Source organism: Gossypium arboreum, chromosome 11, assembly GCF_025698485.1.
Source record: "Gossypium arboreum isolate Shixiya-1 chromosome 11, ASM2569848v2, whole genome shotgun sequence".
In the NCBI taxonomy this organism is placed as follows: Eukaryota; Viridiplantae; Streptophyta; class Magnoliopsida; order Malvales; family Malvaceae; genus Gossypium; species Gossypium arboreum.
In genome coordinates this window covers 135255186-135278328 of record NC_069080.1, presented here as the reverse complement: position 1 = coordinate 135278328, position 23143 = coordinate 135255186, and the positions used below count along the sequence as shown (strand labels likewise).

The 23143-nt window shown below is 33.1% G+C and overlaps 2 long non-coding RNA genes across 3 annotated transcripts; one reads left to right on the top strand and one right to left on the bottom strand.

Moving 5' to 3' along the window:
- Positions 1-11037: 11037 nt before the first annotated feature.
- Positions 11038-13281, top strand: LOC128284080 (uncharacterized). The gene is made up of 3 exons (XR_008274395.1): positions 11038-11226; positions 12143-12184; positions 13067-13281. It is a non-coding gene; the product is annotated as an uncharacterized LOC128284080 (long non-coding RNA).
- Positions 13282-19833: 6552 nt separating this feature from the next.
- LOC128284083 (uncharacterized) lies at positions 19834-22023 on the bottom strand. Of its 2 annotated transcripts, XR_008274399.1 has the most exons (3): positions 21884-22023; positions 20925-20966; positions 19834-20041 (listed from the first exon to the last, which is right to left on the bottom strand). It is a non-coding gene; the product is annotated as an uncharacterized LOC128284083 (long non-coding RNA). The 2 variants fall into 2 exon arrangements; XR_008274398.1 differs by lacking the exon at positions 20925-20966.
- Positions 22024-23143: the final 1120 nt, after the last annotated feature.

Sequence of the window (23143 nt, the reverse complement as noted above, 5' to 3'; positions counted from 1 at the left end):
TCTTATTTCGAGGTGACAAAATATCATACCCAGTAAGTTAGGGCACAACACTTCATATCTCCGAGAATAAACATTTTTTTTAACTTATATTGACTAAAAAGAATACTCCGTTATTTAGGTAAAATGAGAAGAAGTCGAAACCCAGTAAGTTAGGGCACGATTGTTTCGAATTACCAAATACGGAATATTACTTTTATGAAAGAAATTTTTTAATGTATTGATTAAAAATATAACGTGATTTATAGTAAAACACGAAAGCAAATTATGGTGCTAATACGCAATAATAAGTGCGACAGTGTTAATAACAATGATATGGGCAATTATAAGAAGATAAAAGCAAGGTTTAGTAATATAAACAAATACATGAAGAAAATGCAATGGTCGAATGCATAAGTTAATAAATAGAAATAAATAGAACATGGTAAAATGGAGCTGACAATGATAACTAACGATAATAATAATAACAGGAATAATAATAGTATAATGTAAATATGAAGTAATGGGGAACATAGATATGTAAAATGCGTAGTTCTAGATTAAAAAATAATATTTATTGAAAACAGTGATATATATACAATAGTAACTAATAATAACAATACATAAATACATACATGCATGTATTGAAATATATACGTAATAATAGAAATAATAATAATAATATACGTGGTATTGAAAAATATGTACATAATATAGTATTAAGAATGTACACAACATACATGGTATTTAAAATAGTATTAAAAACATAATACAATGGTAATAGTAATTACAATAAGGATGATAATGGTAATAATAATATTAAAGTAAAGTAAACAAAAATAATACTATATATCAATGTATATATATACATATAATGCAAATACACACTACTATATAATAATAATAATAATAATAATAATAATAATAATAATAATAATAATAATAATAATAATAATATAGAAATACAAAGAGCAAATAAAAATATTAAATTTAAAAAACAATACTATATATAAAAGTATATATATACATATATGTACATAAAATATACACTAATATATAATAATAATAATAATAATAATAATAAAATGCGAAAGTAAATATGATATAATAGTAATATTAAAATGAAGTAATAAAATAATACTTATATATAGAAATGTACATACGTACATATATAATAAACATACATTAATTAATAGTAAAAACAATAGAAGTGCTAATAATACTAGTATTAGAATAAAATAAGAGATAAATGCAAACATAATAATATAAATAAGGTAAATGAAACAATAAAAATAATAGGAAGGACATAATCGAATCTGAGAACAATATTTTGGGGCAAATCCGTAATAAATAAAAGAAAAGGGGATTAATTAGCACACGCAAATAACTGGGAAGGACTAAAACGGACAATAGCCCTTTGACCCAAAACGCGCAGCTTCAAGGGGACCAAATTAGAAAAGAAATCAAATTCCTGGGCATAAATTAAAAGCAGAGACAAACAAAGTTCAAAAGCAAAAAAGGCGGAAGGGCTAAAAGTGCAATTAGCCCTTCCGTGTGAAAACACACGGATCCTGAGGCCGATGGGTCGGGTCTCGCGCCGGTCAAGCGAAACGACGCCATTTTGGGTATTGAGTGTTGGCCTCAAAACGACGTCGTACCGAGGGCTTATAAAAGTCAATTTTTTTTTTTGAAATTTCATTTTTCTGAGTTTGGAAAGAAAAAAAGGAAAAAAAAAGAGGAGTTTTCTCTATAGAGAACTCGAGTGGCCTGTGGATCTGCCACCCCACCGTGGCTCACTTTGCCACCGCGTACACTGTGACCGAAAATCGCCTAGAGGTAACTTTCTTTTATTCTTTTTTATATATATTTTTAGATCTATATATATATATATATATATATATAAATATTGTTTTCAAGAAGAAAGAGTTGGAATATATAAATAAATTCAGAAAATAAAAAAATTAAAAAAGGAAAAGGAAAGAATATAAACCTTTGATTCTATCCCTTATTTCTTACTACGATTTGAGTGAATATAATGAAAACCTTTGAACCTTTTTGATTGCTATTGATATACTGATTTTTTGTTCTTGAATCTCAAAAAAAGAAAAATCCCCTTTGAATCACGAAAAAAAAGCAAAATCCCCCCTTTCTTACAATGAACATAGGGCTTTTATATAGCCCAAAATCCAAAGAAAAAAAATACAAAGAATTTCATTTTTTGGTGTTTTTCTTTGCTGTCCTTTTTTGTCTTCTTTTGCAAGTATAGAGTGGTGGAGGCAAGTGGGTGTGCTGGTGGCAGACAACTGGTAGTGGCGGGCCAAGGTGGGGAGGCGGCTAGGGTTCTTCTCCTCCCTTTTTTGTTGAAAATTGTTTAGGTTTGGGCTGGGCTTAGGGTTTTAGTCTATTGGGCTAAATTGGGTTTGGTTTAATTTTTGGGCTGGTGTGGGTTTTGTAAAATTGGGTTGTTTGGGCCAAAAATTGGCCATTACAGCTACCCCTCTTTGCTCATTGTCGTGTAACGAGAATGGAGCAAAGACTCCAAAATGGCCAATTTTTCTTAGTCTCACCAAATTTTAATTTTTTGGTACTTGATCTTCTTTAAATGGTCTCTTAACGGCTTCAATCTGCTTCACTGCAACTCAGGAAGGCGATATCTACTATCTTTGATCTGCTCCCCGTCTAATACAAAGACGCCAAATCTGTTATCTTTGATCTGCTCTCTGACAATACAGAGACACCAAATCTGTCCTCTTTGATCCCTATAAACACAGGGATGCCATGATGAAATCTTCGATCTGCTTCACTGTAAGCACAGGAATATCAGATCTGCTATCTTCGATCTGTTCCCTATAAGCATAGGGATGCCAAATCCATTAATATATAATATCTTTTAATTCCTTAAATTAATTATTTAGTTTCAATATATAATTAACTATAATCCTAATCCATCGTTACAATGTATGATTAAATTGATAATCGAATATATTTGAATTTAATTAAGAATAAAGTTTATATAGTATGAGAATTAAATTAAAATAAATTTAAACGAAATTTATACATGATATACACACATAATTAAATAAGACTCGAATCTAAAATTTTAAATTTTCAATTAAGTCAAAAATTCATTCACACTCAACTTAAATATTATAAATTTAAAATTTAGCTCATTCATATCATTAAACTAAAACTTCTTTCACAATCAAATCAAGTGTCAATTGTTTTTGAATCTAATCCAAATAATTGAGATTATTTTTCAATCTAATCCAAATAATTGAGGAATTGTAAATGTATAATTTATATTCTACTTGCATATATTTCATAGGAAGAAAATAAAAGTAAATGAAGGACAACAGCAAATGTCAGCTTCATTTTGTGAAGGCAATTGTAGAAGAAGCCAAGAATCATTATTATAGATGAAGTATAGGATAGGAGAGGTGGGGTTTGGCCATAAACATTAAAGATTCCCTAGTATATTCATTTCAACATTGCATTTATCCTAATTTTTTTTTTATCCTGAGACTCTCATCCCATATCAAATCATTTTCTTTTTTACTTCCATTTAAGTTAGCCATGTAGCACTTTCAAAAGGCATCAGGTGGATGCTTGAATACTGTTAGGATTTTAACCCGATTAAGTAACGAACAAGAAAATAGCAGAATAAATTGAGAAATTGAACACACAAATTTAACGTGGAAAAACCCCTCCAAAGAGGATAAAAAACCACGGGCAAAGATAATTTTACTATAATGGCAAAAGAACGAAGAGTATAAAAGATGGAGATAAAAACTAAACCCCGAAAACCCGAAAACAAAGAACCCACAAAACGTAAACACAAAATTCTATAAATGTGTTATGAGTTCTAATCTCTAATGGGTGTCAATTCTAAGGTTGTAAAAGAGCCTATTTATAGGCTAAATTCATAGATCAAATAATAAAATAATCTAAACTAATCAGTGTTTGATTGAAATAAGTAAATAGAGTTTAACTGAAAGACTATTTGTTAAATTTGTTAAATTTGACTAAAAATAGGAGTCATATTTAACAAATCTCCACCTTGACTCATATTTCCACAACGCCATCTTTGCCAAAGCCCGCCACGAGCCTATCTTGAACTATGCAGGGAATTAATTGAGTCGAATTTGTGCTTAGAAACTGGAAGACTTCTAGCCTTCGACTTGTACACTGCCAAATCAAAACTAACCCGGGTTTGATTTTCACGAACACAGTGCCCTAACTTTTCAAAACCTGCATCCAAAAGAGAACCTCTCTTCAACGAAACAGTCATACCTTTTTCCCTCCTATGACCAAGTTGCCTCCGCTCCAAACAAGTTGACTTCAATTCCGTAACGGACGAGGGACATCCGATTTCACCGGTCACTGTATAACCTTCCAGAATATAAAGACTGCCGGTTCTTTTACCTTTTAACAAAACGAGAGCTCCACGAGATACTTTAATACCGCTCGACTCGATGTTGATTTTGCATCCTTTCAAGTCTAAAATACTTAAGGAGATGAGATTCTTTCATAAATCAGGTACATATCTGACATCTGAGAGTGTCCTAATCGTCCCGTAGTGCATCTTAATTTTAACAGTACCAACACCAATTACCTTACTAGATGAATCGTTTCCCATACGCACAACTCCACCTTCAATCGAATTGTATGGGGAGAAGCATTCTCTATTGGGACACATGTGGAAAGAACATCCTGAATCTAGGATCCACTCGGACGTGAGCTTGGTGTTATCACTTGTTGACACTAACAAGAAATCATTCCCATTTTCATCGGCCAAATTAGCATCAGCTACATCTTCCTCGTTACTCTCAACAGCTTTTTTATTTCACAGTTTATAACAATCTGCTTTGACGTGACCTAACTTTTTATAATAGCGACACCTTTTATCTCATTTCTTTGATGCTACCAAAACAGAAGCTTGCCTATCTGTCTTGCTATCCAAATGAAGCTCATTGTCGATTTTGTCTCTACTCAACAAATGACCCTTCACATCTTTGAACGAGAGTTTGTCTCTGCCATAAATCAGGGTCTCCCTGAAAGACTTGTATGAAGGGGGTAAAGAGCACAATAATAGCATAGCCTGATCTTCATCGTCAATATAAACCTCAACATTCTTTAAATCATTTAAAAGAGTAATGAATTGACTGATGTGATCTCTAAGAAGCTCACATTCGTTCATGCGAAACGTAAATAGACGTTGTTTCAACACTAAACGGTTAGCCAGAGACTTAGTCGCATAAAGAGTTTCTAACCTTTTCCACAAGGCAGATGAGGTCTTTTCCATCAATACCTCCTGCAATACCGTATTCGTGAGGCACAACTGGATTGCAGATAAAGCCTTTTCATCAAGCTCTTCCCATTCTATTTTATTTAGATTCTCAGGCTTTTTCCCGATAACAACCTTTTTCAAGCCTGATTGAACTAGAATTGTCATCATCAGAACTTGCCACAGATTGAAATTTGTCACACCATCAAACTTCTCAATTTCAAACCTTGTTGTTGCCATCTCTGAACGGGCTGATCTATAAAAATTGAACTAGCTCTGATACCACTTGTTAGGATTTTAACCCGATTAAGTAACGAACAAGAAAATAGCAGAATAAATTGAGAAATTGAACACACAAATTTAACGTGGAAAAACCCCTCCAAAGAGGATAAAAAACCACGAGCAAAGATAATTTTACTATAATGGCAAAAGAACGAAGAGTATAAAAGATGGAGATAAAAACTAAACCCCAAAAACCCGAAAACAAAGAACCCACAAAATGTAAACACAAAATTCTCTAAATGTGTTATGAGTTCTAATCTCTAATGGGTGTCAATTTTAAGGTTGTAAAAGAGCCTATTTATAGGCTAAATTCATAGATCAAATAATAATAAAATAATCTAAACTAATCAGTGTTTGATTGAAACAAGTAAATAGAGTTTAACTGAAAGACTATTTGTTAAATTTGACTGAAAATAGGAGTCATATTTAACAAATACAATTATCTATCTCTTATTCATCGGACTATCCTCAATTGCTCAGTTTTTTAGACTAATCACTTATTGAGAGACCACCTCTTAACAGAGTAGTGTCCCCTTTTATCAAGCTATCTGCTTACCATGGTCTAGCAATTCGCTTCTTAGTGTGAAAACTCTCTTCAGGGAATATTGAAACCCACCTGAGCATAACAACCTCATATGCCCTCAAAAGGAATAATAGAATAGAGCCCCCTATACACGTCCCTTATGCACTCCATGACGATGAGAAAGGGATCTTCCCCTATTAGCAACCTTTAACAATTACTTTTAGCGTTCATATCAACCATCTTCCTTCTCTTATCATTCTTCAGCTCTCCACCTGTTTAGGTGAAATCGATCCCCTTTCCACCACAATTTTCCTCTCCTTAATTTTTCCCTTGTTGAGACTTATATCAAGAATTATATATCTTTATAAAGCCATATTATTTTGAAAATTCTATACTAATTAGTTATGCTAAGCTTTGATTTACATAATATAAAAATCTTAAATTTTACATAATATAAATTACAAAGTCAACTTGTGTGAACATGTAACAACCCGTTTTCAATAAAATCGGAATAGTGTTTCGGGACCACAAATGTGAGTCAGAAAGAAAATTTATTTTAATATTATTGTGTGGCCTGCATTATGATAGGAAAGAAGTATGAAAATTTTGATAAGAAAATTTTACTAATTTCATGTTTAATTGTTATTAAGGACTAAATTGCATGAAATGTAAAAGTTGAATTCTAGTAGCTAGAGGGATTAAATAACTACGGAATTCAAATTTTGAGGTCCTTATAAGGCAAATACACCATTAAGAGAAGTTAGTAGATATTTATGATGATTCATCCATAGAAATTTAAGAAAAGAAAAGGACTAAATTGGAAAGTGGAAAAATAAAAGATGATAATTAAATTAAAAGAGAAAATATCATTTTATATCATCATCTTCCCCAAAATTTTCTATGGAAACCCTAGCTAAGAAAGAGAACTTCAAGTAAGCTTAATTAGGTAAGTAATCATGTCTTATTTTTAATAATTTTTACATTTCTGAGATCGTAATAACCTAACCTATCTATTTTTGGGATCAATTTGCAAAGTTATTAAAGTATAAAAAATTTTCCATGGATGAGTATCTTGAAAATTTGAAATTTATGGTAGAAAATAAAAGGTTGTTGATAGATAAACAACTTTTGTAAAGGAAATTTTCATGAAATTGTGATTTAAGGACTAAATTGAAAAGATATAAAATTCATGAAAAATTTCTAATTTTTGTGAAATATATGGACTGTTATTGTTATATGAAAAGTTTGGCTAGGCTTGGAATAAGGATTAAATTGCATGAATTTCACTTTCCAAGCCTAGGGATGAAATTGAAATTAATTAAAAGTATAGTGGCAAAAGGTACTTTTGCCAAAAATGTGAATTTGATTGAATTGAATATGAATTTCATTAAATTGAGTTAAATTTACTTGTATAGATCCAAATTGACCTAGTACGAAATTAGATTGAGGAAAACAAAAAGTATCGGATTAGTAGATTCTCGTATACGAACAAGTGTCGTGGTAAGACCGTGTAACTAAATTGTGTAAATTTACATGTTTGAATGAAATGTTGTATATGTGAGTTGTATAATTGATATGTTATGAAATTAATTATAAATTTGATACTGCCTAATAAATATGAAATCCCGTTTGAATACATGAAAATCGATTGGATACAGGGCTCCCGTATTGGTTGTGGTCTTGCATATGTTGCAGACACACAATAGCTCGAAAGAGCGTCCCGTTATTAGCTCTTGTGAGCTTCCCGTTATATGGTTCTTGCGAGCTTCCCGTTAATGCTCTTCGGAGCATCCCAATAAGTTGTGATCTTACATGTGTTGTGGACACACCTTAGCTCTTATGAGCTTCCTGATCATAGGCTCTTCGTGAGCTTCCTGTTAATTGGCTCTTTGTGAGCTTCCTGATACGACTCGCTTTAACTTCTTAATATATAGCTATCCGGAGCTTCCCGATAAATGGCTCTTCGGAGCTACCCGTTATTGGCTCGCTTGAACTTCTTGAATATGGCTCTTATGAGTTTCTTGTTTTAGCCCGGATAAGCTTCCCATTTATGTGCTTTTATAAGCACTCCCGAATATGAGTTGACGGATTTACCGTATTGTACACTTTGTGTGTGCTGCCCATGTATTCATCGATATTTTAAATGATTCAACGGGTAACGTTCCGATAAAGGATAATATGAATTCAAGATGAAATACTATGAGAATACTTGTTATAAAAAAATATGATATGCACATGTTCCTTGGAAACTTGAAATGATAAACACATGTATGTGGAAATGAGGTATTGATGAGCTCATCTATATTCCTTGGCATTATTATGAATTATGTAACTAACATGTTTGATGAGGATGTTTGTTTGTTTGGGTTATTGATTACATTGAATTGGATGTATTATCTATGTTATTTTGAATGAATATGAATTGTAAGTTAAATTCCATTATACGAACTTACTAAGCATTAAATGCTTACTGGGAAGCTCATGAAAGTTGGAACTTGGTCGGAGACACATCACACTATCCCTCGGACTTCTTGGCATATAAAGCATGGTATAATGGCATGTATAAGCTAAGTTAAGCAAAATGATGAAATATTTTGTTTGTAAATATTTTGATGTAATTATATAAAGCCTTATCAAGTTTGATGAGTGATAAAATGGTGATATGATAGGAAGTATACAAACCTATTGATGAATGGTTTTGAATTAGCTTAATTGATAAAGTATGCCTGTAAGCATAAATGTGTTTTTGGTAAGTTTAAACACTTGAACATATGAGATAATATGTCATGCATAAGACTTGGTATTGGAATTGATTTAAGGGTTATGAATTGGCTTGTGAATGTGTTTGGATGATGTCGTAGGTGAAAGGCAAATTGGGTGAGAAAAGTGGCCTGAAAATGGCCAATTTTCGTCCACATGAGCAGAGACACAGACGTGTGTCTCAGCCGTGTGTGACACACAGGCATGTGGTTTGGTCGTGTGTCCCTTGCCCCTAATTTTCAAAGATTAAATTGTCCACACGGCCTAGCACACGGGCGTGTAGTTGGCCGTGTGACCCAAGTTAGAGAGTTACATGGGTATGGATATGGGCTGGGACATGGACGTGTGCCTCACATCGAATGCCCACACGGCCTATCCACATGGGTGTGTGTCCTATGCACCAAAGAAAAATTTTAAAATTTCCCGAAAAATTCTCTGAGTTCTCAATATAGTCCCGACTTGTTTCTAATGCATAAATTGGGTCTCGAGGGCCCATATAAGGGACATTATGATTGAATACGTTAAATTTTGAATATGAATAGTAAATGATACGACTTAATTATATTTGATGTGTAAACTCTGGTAATGCTCCATAACCCTGTTTCGGCGACAGATATGGGTTAGGGGTGTTATAGAACAATTCTAATATAAAGTCAACTTGTGTGAGCAAGTTCGGTAAAGTGTCAGCAAAATATTCCCATGTACCTAGATCTTTTTTACTAAGGTTCCATCCGAGGATGATTAAATGGTTAGAAATGGAATTAAATCTTGAATTGAAAATGAACTAGTATTGATGAAATTTGATATATAGATTGCTATGTGATTATGTTTTAAATGTTGACGGGATTATGATTCAACATTGTATCTAACACTTTTGACTTGAAATGTTGTTACATGTACTATATGTATATAAGTGCCAAGGAAAAATTAATTTGATAGCTTATTGAGTAATTTTTTATGTTCAATAGATCTAGGTAAGTTTTAGTTTCCATATGAGCTTACTAAGCATATCATATATGTATCCCATTGTTTCTTTTTTTCTTTTAGGTTGTTACCTTGCAGAACATGTAGGCTGGATCGTTCAAAGCTTAAACTATTTTATCGTCAATTTGGTAGTTTTTTTTTATCAGTTTGAGTCAAGGATAGCGACAATTGTATCACCGTTTGTAGTAACCTTTGGTTTCTAAAAGTCTTGATGAGTTAAATGTGGTATATAATGACTTTGCATGTGGGTTCTTGGCATGATCTTTGTTAGTACATGAATATGAAATATTTGATGCATTTAGAAAGTTGAAATGTCATCTATTTAAGTTGGTTTGCATATGTTGACTAAAAAAGAAAAAATAAAAGAACTAATGTGATGATTGTTTGAAATGGAATGATTCATTATGGCATGAAAAGGTAATGGTAGATGTTTGTCTAACTTGTTGATATTTAGTTTAAGTTATTGAAAAGTTGAATATAAATGATGAAATGGTAATATGAATTGCTATGGAATTGAAATAATATGTTTGAACTTACTTAGCATGTTTTAGGTAAGTTTTAAGTCATTTAGAAATGTCATGTCATGTATTTTTCTTTCATGATTTTAGTTGGAGCTTTGAATTAGAATTAGGTACCAAATTGTATATTTGGTTGGCATGTGAATAAATTGGTTGGTTGGTTGGAATAATAAATTGGTTGGTTGGCATGTGAATAACATGTTGCAAATTTGAGATTTTTCATGAGTTAGGTAGAATAATAAATGCAATTAATATATGTAAAGAAGCATGGTTACTGTAACGCCTCAATTTTCGGGAATCCTGTGAATGTTGGCATAGGTTTAATTATGTTAGTGGGCCTCTAGAAGGCCCAAGCTTAAGATAGAACCCGGTAATTTTAGTTAATTTTTGTTCCATAAGAAAAAGGGAGTGAAATTATGAAATAGGACCTATGTGAAAATGTTTGAAAATGCTATAGGCTAAATTGAAGTGGCCAAATAAATAGGAGTGCAAAATAGGAGGATTTGCATGATAAACCTCCCTTTTTACATGAAGTGGCCAACCATCATGTTGTTGTAGACAAAATGAACACTTGATATCCATAATTTATGGTATAAATTGATACAAATTGATAATAGGTTAGGTAAATGTTTCATGATAATAGGTTAGGTAAATGTTCCATGATAATGGGTTAGGTAAATGTTTCATGATAATGGGTTAGGTAAATGTTTCATGATAAGAATTTCATGTCTTTTGTATTAAAGAATTAAATGGATGAAATATGAAGTTTTATTAAAAGAAAAAGGGGTGAAAAGAACAAAGTTTTGTCCATCTTTGTTCATCATAGCTGAAAGTTAGAGAAGAGAAAAGAGAGGAAAAAGCTCTTGAGTATTTGGTCATTAGGAGGAGGAAAATTGAAGGTAAGTTCTTGGTACCTTGCTTCTATTTTGAGGTTCATGAATTCTTCTTGATTCTACCTTAACTTTTGAAGTATATTTTGATTTTTAATTGTGCTGTGAGCATTTAGTCATGAATTAAAATGAAGGAAATGGTTGTTGTTTCATGTTCTTTTGATGAAAAATGGAAGATAGGTGAAGTTGAGCCAAACAAATGAGCATGCATGTGCCTTAGATGCTAAGGGGAAAAATCGGCTAACATGTTGTGCTTTAAAATGATGAAATGGAGATTATACTTAAGTAAAATCATAGATATGTGATGATTGATTGGTGATATACATGTTTAAATAACAAGCATGCAAGTTAGGTGTGAAAGAGTGAGTTGGTAATAAATCTGCTTGGGACAGCAGCAGTAACGTAACTTTGGAAAATCACCATAAATTGTGGGAGAAGAATTAGAAGCTGAATAAATTATGTAATTAAAGCTTATTGAGTCTAGTTTCTAATGAAATAAACAAGAAAATATTTTGAATTCTGTACAATGAGAAATTTGATTCGTAATGAAGGGTGGTCAGATTAGTCAAACAGTGAAACATGGGAAACTTTGAGAAAATTCTGGTATTGATTGGCTAAACCAAAAATTCTGAAAATTTTATGGATAGAAGATATATGAGTCTATTTTCAGGGAAAATTAACGGAACTTGATTTGGAGTTTTGTAGCTCCAGTTATAAATGATTTAGTGACTGTTGCTCAGGAAGACAGCTTGCAGTGAAATTATGATTATGTGGTAAACATTGACAAAAATTTATTAATGAGTTGCTTATTGATTTCTTATAAGCTTACTATGATCTGTAGGTGTGGTTGGTCGAATATTGTAAGGGGTTAATACGTAGTTTGTATTTGAATAGTTAGATTAACATGTTAGTAATCCAATTGTAGGCGGTTCGTGTGTGGATCTCGTCAGCATATCGTCGCAAACAGGTGTGTAACTGACACTCTCTCATAGACTAGATTGGCAAAAGTGAAAAGTCAAAGCGCTGAAAAGTCGGTATTTTGGGAATTTTGAGTGTGCGAATGCTCGTAAGATAGTTGGGTTTGTATATTTGGTAATCTAAAGTAATAAACTGCAAAGACGCGTGCGATTTCGTACATTTTGATAATTTGGGCTTAATGGGCCAAAGATCGAGTTCATGGGCCAACTGCCCAATTCAAGAAGCATGTGCGGTAAGTGTTCTGATAGTACATAAATAGTTAGGATATGCATGAAAACCCTAAAAGTAGCTAAATTACTATAATACACCTATGTATGGAAAATTATCATTATACCCTAGGTGCAAAATTACCGTTATACCCCTAGGGTTAATTTTGACTGAAAAGCATGACGATCTGATTCTGTATGATGTATGCCATGATTATATATCTGTTGCATGGGGACATGGGTTATATTATGGAGGAAGCGTTCTGGTGGCTATGCCACAAATATCTGATCTAGTGGCTCTGCCACATATATCTGTTCTGGTGGCTCTGCCACAATTATCTGTATCTGGTGACTCTGTCACATTATCTGTTCTGGCAGCCATGCTACAAATTCTGTGGTGTGTAGTGGTTGGGTGGGTCGAGTTGTCTCCCCACACGGTGTAAGGTTGGTACGGGGGTGTATACGGTTGGATATGGTTGGGTTTCTGCATAAACATGTAATATCTGTTATGTTCTGTTATGGGCCTATGGGCTTTATTTTGAATTCTGTTCTGGGCTAAGGCCAACTTATTCTATTTCTGTGGTTTAAGCTGATATAGGCTATGGTTGGGTTAATTTACACACTGAGTTTCCCCAAACTCACCCCTTTTATTTTCATCCACGCAGGAAATCCCCAACCATAGTGGGCTTGGAGCTGTGAGGGAATTCGGAGTGGCCACCCGTTCTGAAAGTTTGATTTTCTTCTGGTGAACTGGACATCCTTTTATTTACGTTTGAAGTTTTGGGCTTTTAAATGTAATAAGGCCGCTTAATTATTTTTGATGATTTTAATATGTATTACTAAGATAGGTAATACTTATTTTAACTGTTGAAATTAGATAGCTTTAGGGCAAGTTTTCAAAAACAACAGCTTGATTTCAAAATAACACGACAACAAGCAAAGCTTCCGCAATGAAAGTATTTTTCCAAAATTAATCACTTTTCCTAAAATGACTTAATCAAATCGGTTTCTTAGAAATATCCATGACGTTAAGGTGTGGCAATGGCGGTATGCATGTCTAGGATTGGATTCGAAGGGAGCTTGGTACTTAAGTAGTCCGATGGACTCACCACCTCTTTCCGGTTTCCTACCGGTGCATGACTTCCATTCACTTTAACCCTTAATGAATTAATCTTTTGAACATCAAGTACGATTTTCTGGATTTAGAATAGAAATTTTTTTTTTTACGTTTTTGATGTGGCATGCCGGATCCAGCCATAACTTCTGGGTCGGGTTTGGGGTGCTACAGTTACAATGTTAAATATTTGGAATAAATTATGTAATATACTGATAATTTAAATATTAAAGTAAGTAAAAATAATTTAAGTAATAAAATGAAAAAAAATATTTGAATAGCTATTATTAAGCTAATGAAATTTAAGAAGTGTTGTAGATATAAAATTCTCCCTTTGATAGGGTCTTAGCTTCTTGGTTAAGGTGAAGGTTTTGAGTTGTTGAGTGTTTAGGTTCTATAATATTATTCTCACTTTTGATGTGTGAGTTTCACTCTCATTATATGTGTATATCATGTGTGGATTTTGTCTAGTTCTTTCTAGATTAATCGAGACATATATTTGTACTTGGATCTAAATTGTATTTCTATAAATGAAACTTAAAAAAAGAAGACAAAAAGATAAATTCAACCCTTAACATTTACATTTTCTGTCAAATTGGCTTTTGTTCTTTCTTTTTTATTTGAGCTAAATTTAGCCATTAACTTTTCAAAAAAAAAAAAAAGAGTCAAATTGCTTTTCTTTAACAAAAATATTGTTACATGTACTATATGTATATAAGTGCCAAGGAAAAATTAATTCAATAGCTTATTGAGTAATTAGTTATGTTCAATTGATCTAGGAAAAAATTATGCTTTGGGTGCCTTTAAAAGTTATAATTTTACATGTTAATACACAGCAAAATTGCATCTCAACCTCCAAAATGGTAAAATTTTGATCCAATCCCTTTAAAATATGTAAAATTACAAACCAATATGATTAAAGTGTATTTTAACTTGTATAAAAATATATAATTCAACTTCAAATTTTAAACTTTTATAACTTCGTCCCTATTATCAAATATTCAGATAATTAAATATTACTTTATCTTTGAATATTCGTACTTAAAAACAATTGATTGGTGCATACCTTCCTTAGATTTCGCTGGCTGCAGCTACTGTATACTTTATTATTTTCTGCCGCATGTGACGGGAAATAGGTTCATTAAAAAGTAATTTTTTATTTTTAATAGTCAATAATTGGTTGACATGGTAAATAGGTCATGCCAATTTTTTTAACTCTATCCATTTTTACTATTTATTATCTACGTAAATGATAAACAAAATATCATTTTTATAATTAATAAAAAATTTTAAGTTATTTTATAAAAAAACCCGCTCATTGAGAATTAAATTACAGCCGACACCTTTTTATAATCAAATACGACAATATCCAGTTCTGCTATTCGTAATATAATATCTCTATTTCCCCTCAAATCGTTGTCCTCCACGTACGTGTTCTGTCACTGAATACTCGTGACAGGCAGTGATTTAAAATAAAATAAGAGATGAAAACCAGTTATTCCAAAGATGCGTTTGATGCTTTCAAAGAAGTTTGCCACCTTTTTTCCAGCATCACTCACTCAGCCAAAAACAGTTCACAAAATCACCTTGTTAATTACTTCCAACCGCTCAGCCTGACAATGTCGTCCACTGAAGAAGGAGGCGGCGCCGTCGGAGCAGTTTCCACTGATCAAACAATCAACAAGAACAACAACAACAATCCCCTAGAGACGATCATTCAAATACCGGCTACGGACTTCAGTCGCAGCACTAGCGAATTACGGAATCTCCAGTCATTAGACGAAGCTTTTGACGGCGACCATCTCGACCCCAAAGCCAAACCATTGATACAAAGAGCCCCATCAACCCTTGGCCGTCTCGAAGATTTCAGGAAGTATTTCAAGCCGAAAGTGATCTCAATCGGCCCACTCCACCACGATGATGGCATCCTCCGTGAATCCGAGAAGCTCAAGCTCAAATTAGCAGCACTTTTCGTCAAAAACATTGGCGTCGATAAGGATACCTTGTACAACAACATGAAGGCAGAGACGGATGACTTGAAGAAATGCTATGATCCAAAGGAATTAGAGAGGTATAGCAACAATAACGAGAAACTGGCTTGGATGTTCTTCGTTGACGGCTGCGCAATTTTACAAGCAGTTTATATGCGTTACGGCCAACATTATGATCGTAATAAGTCGAACGAATTGTTTATTAAAAATGATTTGCTGACATTTGTGTACTCGGATCTGTTCTTGTTGGAAAACCAAATACCTTTTCGTGTTCTTGAATTGCTTACAATCTCGAGCAAAAATGGCGAAAAGTTCATGAAGGCGATCAAAAGGTTTATCGACGACACTGTTAAAGACCCACAATCACATCAGCAGAACAGGTAATTTAAGGAATTTTGTGGAGTTTATAAATGTTAAAGGATTTTACAACTACATAGGTGATAGAATCGATTAGAGTCTCATTTTCGGTTGATTAGTTGATTCGGTTCAATTATATAAAATTTAAAAATATTAGAGATATATTAAAAATATAAAAAAAAATCGATTCAATGATTGGATTCAATGGGTCTAACTTATTATTTTGGATAAGTACCTTGCTCGATTCTCTGTCTAACTAGGCCGATCGACAACTTTAGTTTGATTCTTAGATTTTTTTCATGTATTAATTTATGATTTCATCATTTTTCAAAAGTGTTGAACAGTTTTTTGTTGATTTTGAAGATTCAAAGTATAATTTTATTATATATAAATTTATAATTTAATAAATTTTAAAAATTAAAATGAAAATTTAATAATTTAAATAATTTTTATTCAAATCGGATTAGTCGATCACGTAAATTAAACTTATAAATCAATGATTTGATGGATTCAAACCTTAATTTTTGCTGGCTCCCGACTAACACAGATTTTGCTCTAGTGAATGGTGGCAGCAGCTGCAAGAAAAAGAAGAAGAGCCAACTCACTTATTGCATCTACTACGAGTAAGACTCCTCTTCAAAACGAAAAACAATGGCATTGTAGGTTTTTCATATACTTGATAAATCGCAGCGACCATAAAAGAACAAAACGGCACCATTCACACCCTTTTCGTAACGTAAAAGAGCTTAAAAACGCCGGGTTATTGTTAGAAGCAAGTGAAACAAGTTGTTTAACCGACATCAGTTTCAACCGTTTCTTTTTCGTCGGAAAATTACGGTTACCGCTGATATGGTTCAACCATGAACTTAATAGCTTACGAAATGTGTCCGGATTTCTACAACAATTTCGCTGTCACTTCATATATGGGTTTCCTTGATTCATTGATCGATGAAGCCGAAGATGTTAAGGAACTGAGAGACGCCGGCATACTATACAATAGATTGGGGAGTGATAAAGAAGTGGCTAAGCTTATCAAGAAGATGAACATTGATTTGATTCCTAGTCCGATGATTTTCCGTATGGTTAAATGGAAAATACATGATCATTGTAAGACTACGTGGGTTAATCTTGCAGCTCAAGGTTATCAAACTTATTTTAAGAGTCCTTGGTCGTTTTTGGCATTAGCGGGTGCCATTACTACACTTTTGCTTACTGCTTTGCAGACTTATTATACCATACGTCAACCAAAGTAAGTGTTCTTTTTGTAAACACTTGTTATTTATGAGAATTTTGTAACTCCTAGATTTTCGATTCAATCTATTTAATTTTTTAAATTAAAAAAATCCATCCCGAACCGAAAGCAGATAGGTTCAATTAGATTTTACCATCCCTATTGTCTTCTTAAATTAGTAAATTTATTATTTAATCCTTTTAAAATTTATGAAATTATAAATTAAAATATTAATAAATTTGTATTTTGAACCTTCAAATGTTCCCACACAGGCAAGGTCAATCTGGGTGAGTGGGCCCACACGGGCATGTGGGCCTCTAATTTTGAAATGTTCCTTAAGGTTGCAGGGGTCGTTCTGATCGACTGTGGACCTACCGTAGGGTCGGTAATGGCTAACCAAAACCTTATTTTATGTGCTATGATATTCTGATAGATTGATCTGATTAGGATACTATATGTATGTCTGATTGTACTGTTTAAGTATGTCTCCATCTGTATACGAGCATGTTAAGCATGTTTACCCTGATATTTCTGCATCTATATTATGTATCTGTGTTTGGGGTGGGAATTGTATATGTGGAGGAAGTGATCTTAATGGCGATTCTTCGTCTTTATTCTGGCAACTTGATTGCATATTATTTGTTATGTGCCGCATTTACTCTATATGGTGTGTAGGGATAAGTGGGTGTTTTTAACCCCACATGGTGTGATGGGATGGTCGGATATGGTGTGTAGAGGATGGGGTAGGATTCTGCTTATCTGATTTTGCTATCTGTATTTGTCATGGACTTAGGTCTGAATCTGTATCTAACTGTATATTAGATTCTGTGTATGTTGTATGACTATTTCTGTTAGGTTACACACTGAGTTTACGAAAACTCACATCTGTTTGTCTGTTCTGTTCAGATAATCCACAAACTTAGGTGGATCAATGCGACAGAGGCTTAGTGGTGACCACTCGACAGAGAACTATTTTTACTTAGTAATTAACAGTTTTAATTAAAATTTTGGATTTATTTGAGATCTTGTAATTTTTGGGACTATCTGAACTGTATGGTTTGAACTGCTGGTTTTAGTTTCGATTTTCTATCCTGCGTGGTTTGTCAAAATGATTTATGAAAATGATGGTTTTACGCAAACAAAGGTTTTTCTGAAAATACGAACTGGATTTCCAAAATATATCGGTTTCTAAGACTTCCGCTGTAAATTATGTTCTGGAAAATCAATTAATTGTATAACGCTTTCAGTAATAGTTATATAAATGAATATGGGTTATAAAACTTGGATGATTTATCGAACGACTACACAAAGTTTTATAGAAGTAACACTGATTTCAAAACCCTTCTTTGTAACACTCCCGGATTTGGCCATAACGTCCAGGCCAAGTTTAGGGTGTTACACTCCCCATGCATAGAATGGTCAATGTTGTCAATCCACAATCATTAATTGACAAATGAAATCAACTATGTGAAGTAACACTAAAAAATTTTCACATTATACCATTTACATGATAGGCATATGCTAAAAAAAATTAAAATATAATACGATAAAATAATGTGAAATTGGGAAAAAATAACATGGAAGTCCTTGTACATTGAGTTGGATTACATTTTACTCCCTATACTGAAAAATGAGTAAATTAGTCCCTATATGTTAGATCAAAAAGTAACTTAGTCATTTTTGTTAAAATTTTCATCTATTTGTAATGTTAAAAACTAGTGTGACTAACGGAATAACCAAATAATGACATATGATGTACCATTGTACCTAAAACTAATGTATATGAATCAATTTTTAATAATAGAAAAGGGTTAAAATTTTAATAAAATGATAAATTTACTCTTTGGCACAGACTTTTATAATACTTTTACATATGAAAATTACATCGATATATATATTATCATAATTTATCATAATTTATATAAATACATATGTTAAACATAATTACACTAGAATTGGATATTTTGAAAAATGATTTGCTGAAAATGTATTAATTTTTTTGGAAACTTGCTTATGGTGCATGGTATACATCACTCGAATGATATGAATCCTAAAACTTTGGAAGATAAGAGAAGAATGACTAAGGCAACATATCTTTCAGTAGTGAAAACTATTATGTATGCCATATTGTTCAAAACACCAAATATATTGTATAGCTTTAAGTGTCACGAGCTGATAACCAAAGTTATCCAAGTGATGGTTTTTGAAATCTTTTTTTTAGGGAATCAAGTTTTTATTTTAGAAAACGAAAATAGAGTCGCCACCAATCCTTTTTATTAGGTGTGATCTGACCATCTTGAAATTTAATCATTTTAATAAAAAAGTTATGTAGCACCCTAAACCCGGCCCAGAAGTTATGGCCGGATCCGGCATGCCACATCAAAAACGTAAAAAAAAAAAAAATTCCATTCTAAGTCTTGAAAATCGTACTTGATGTTCAAAAGATTAATTCATTAAGGGTTAAAGTGAATGGAAGCTGTGCACCAGGTAGGAAACCGGAAAAGAGGTGGTGAGTCCATCGGATCGCTATACCAAGCTCCCTTCGGATCCAATCCTAGACATGCATACCGCCATTGCCACACCTTAACGTCATGGATATTTTTAGGAAACCGATTCGATTAAGTCATTTTTAGGAAAAGTGATTAATTTTGGAAAATACTTTCATTGCGGAAGCTTTGCTTGTTGTCGTGTTATTTTAAAATCAATGTTGTTTTTGAAAACGCACCTAAAGCTATCCAATTTCAACAGTTAAAATAAGTATTACCTATCTTAGTAATACATATTAAAACCATCAAAAATAAATAAGCGGCCTTATTACATTTAAAAGCCCAAAACCTCAAACGTAATCAAAAGGATGTCCAGTTCACCAGAAGAAAATCAAACTTTCAGAATGGGTGGCCACTCCGAATTCCCTCATAGCTCCAAGCCCACTATGGTTGGGGATTTCCTGCGTGGATGAAAATAAAAGGGGTGAGTTTGGGGAAACTCAGTGTGTAAGGAAAACCCATTCAAAGCCCAAGTCAGCTCAAGCCTATTGGGCCTAAGCCTATTCAGGTAACAGTGGTACTGGACTAGAGCCCTTTTCAGACATAATAAACCGGGCCTTAGCCCTTATTCAGATAACAGTATGGCCCATAGGCCCATTTCAAAATACATGCAACATCAGTAAACATATGCAAACCCATTTGGGGAGACTACTCAACCCACTAACCACTACACTCCACCCATACCAGCCATACACTCCATGTGGGGAATAGCTCAACCCACCCATTTAACACTCCACATTCTTGACCTTCACTTCATTATCAAAGAATTGAGGCAAAGCCTCCAAGACGTGGACAAGCCACTTTCAGACTTCCTCCGTCAATATCCCAGTCCATGCATCAGATAATAACAACATGTCATGCAGTAAATAACAACAGTCAAACATGCATTTAGGTCAATTTAACCCTAAGGGTATTTCGGTAATTTACCTCCTAGGGGTAAAACTGTAAATTTTCCACTTTTAAAGGTATTTCAGTAATTTATCTATTTTAGGGTTTTTCATGCATATTCCTACCTTTCACGTACTAATGAATTACGCATCGAGGGTTCTTACCGAATTGGGCCCGTTGGCCCATCATTCCAATTTTGGCCCATTAAGCCCAAAAATATCGAGGGCACAGAAATCATGCACTTTGCAGTCCAAATTTTGCAGCTTAGCAAAAACATTAATCAATTTACCTCACGAGCATCCACACACTCACAAATCTACAAAATACCAGTTTTCGGCATTTCGGCTTTTCGACTTTTGCCGATCTAGACTAAGAAAGAAGGTGTTAGTTACACACCTGTTTGCGACGATATGTTGACGACATCCACACACGAACCGCCTACAATTGGATTACTAACACGTTAATCTAACTATTCAAATACAAACTACGTATTAACCCCTTACAATATTCAGCCAACCACACCTACAGATCATAGTAAGCTTATAAGAAAACAATAAGCAACTCATTAACAAATTTTTGTCAATGTTTACCACATAATCATAATTTCACTGCAAGCTGTCTTCCTGAGCAACAGTCACTAAATCATTTATAACTGGAGCTACGAAACTCCAAATCAAGTTCCGTTAATTTTTCTTGAAAATAGACTCATATATCTTCTATCCATAAAATTTTCAGAATTTTTGGTTTAGCCAATCAATATCAGATTTTTCTCAAAGTTTCCCATGTTTCACTGTTTGACTAATCTGACCACTCTTTATTACGAATCAAATTTCTCATTCTACAGAATTCAAAATATGTTCTAGTTTATTCCATTTGAAACTATACTCATTAAGCTTTAATTACATAATTTATGCAGCTTCTAACTCATCTCCCACAATTTATGGTGATTTTCCAAAGTCAAGTTACTGCTGCTGTCCCAAGCAGATTTATTACCAAATCACTCTTTCACACCTAACTTGCATGCTTGTTATTTAAACATGTATATCACCAATCAATCATCACATATCTATGATTTTACTTAAGTATAATCTTCATTTCATCATTTTAAAGCACAACATGTTAGCTGATTTTTCCCTTTAACATCTAAGGCACATGCATGCTCATTTGTTTGGCTCAACTTCACCTATCTTCCATTTTTTCATCAAAAGAACATGAAACAACAACCATTTCCTTCATTTTAATTCATGACTAAATGCTCACAACACAACTAAAAACCAAAATATGCTTCAAGAGTTAAGGTAGAATCAAGAAGAACTCATGAACCTCAAAATAGAAGCAAGGTACCAAGAACTTACCTTCAATTTTCCTCCTCCTAATGACCGAATACTCAAGAGCTTTCTCCTCTCCTTTCTCTTCTCTAACTTTCAGCTATGATGAACAAAGATGGACAAAACTTTGTTCTTTTCACCCCTTTTTGTTTTAATAAAACTTCATATTTCATCCATTTAATTCTTTAATACAAAAGACATGAAATTCCCATCATGGAACATTTACCTAACCCATTATCATGAAACATTTACCTAACCCATTATCATGGAACATTTACCTAACCCATTATCAATTTGTATCAATTTGTACCATAAATTATGGATATCAAGTGCACATTTTGTCTACAACAACATGATGGCTGGCCACTTCATGTAAAATGGGAGGTTTGTCATGCAAATCCTCCTATTTTGCACTCCTATTTATTTGGCCACTTCAATTTAGCTTATAACATTTTCAAACATTTTCACATAGGTCCTATTTCATAATTTCACTCACAAATGACAAAATCAAAGCATGAAATTTCGCCAACATTCACAGAATTCCCGAAAATTGGGGCGTTACAGGTTAAATTTACTAAAACGATGATTTTTGGTCTACAAAATCTAGGAAATGGGTTCGGGAGTCGGTTACGCATGAGGAAGGATTAGCACCCTCATAACGCCCAAATTTGGTACCTAGTTGATTACTTGATGTCTTAGTGTCGAGAATTGAGAATTCAAAGAAAATTTAAAGTACAATACCCTTCTTGCATGATTTTATTAAAATATCGCCAACTAAATTAAATTTTATGGAAAGAGCCTTCTTATTTTGAGTTAATCGAGAAAAAGGATCATATCTCGTAAGCTAGGGATCGAGTCAATAAGATAAAATATTGATATTTGAGCAAATATCAACAAAAATAATATTAATTAGCAACAATAATCACTTAATAATATTAATAGTATTCAATGCTAAGCCAAAAATTTTTAAGCGGTAGGATGAAATTTTAATTTATTATAGTTTATATCTATATAATTAGTAAAGGATTAAATCAAATTTTTATAATTTTAGGGGGGGCCAAAGTGCAATTTTACCTTTACTAATTTAAATTTTTTTAAAAATTTTAAGGGCCTAAAATACAATTTTACATTTTAGGGGGGCCGGGGCCCATGCTAGCCCCCTGGCTACGCCCCTGATAGTAACAATAATTAAAAATAATGTCCAAAATAAAACAATCGGGAAATTCATAGGAAAAAATGTAAATAGCATAAATTATAAATGCTAGAAATTAAATAACAGAAAGTAAA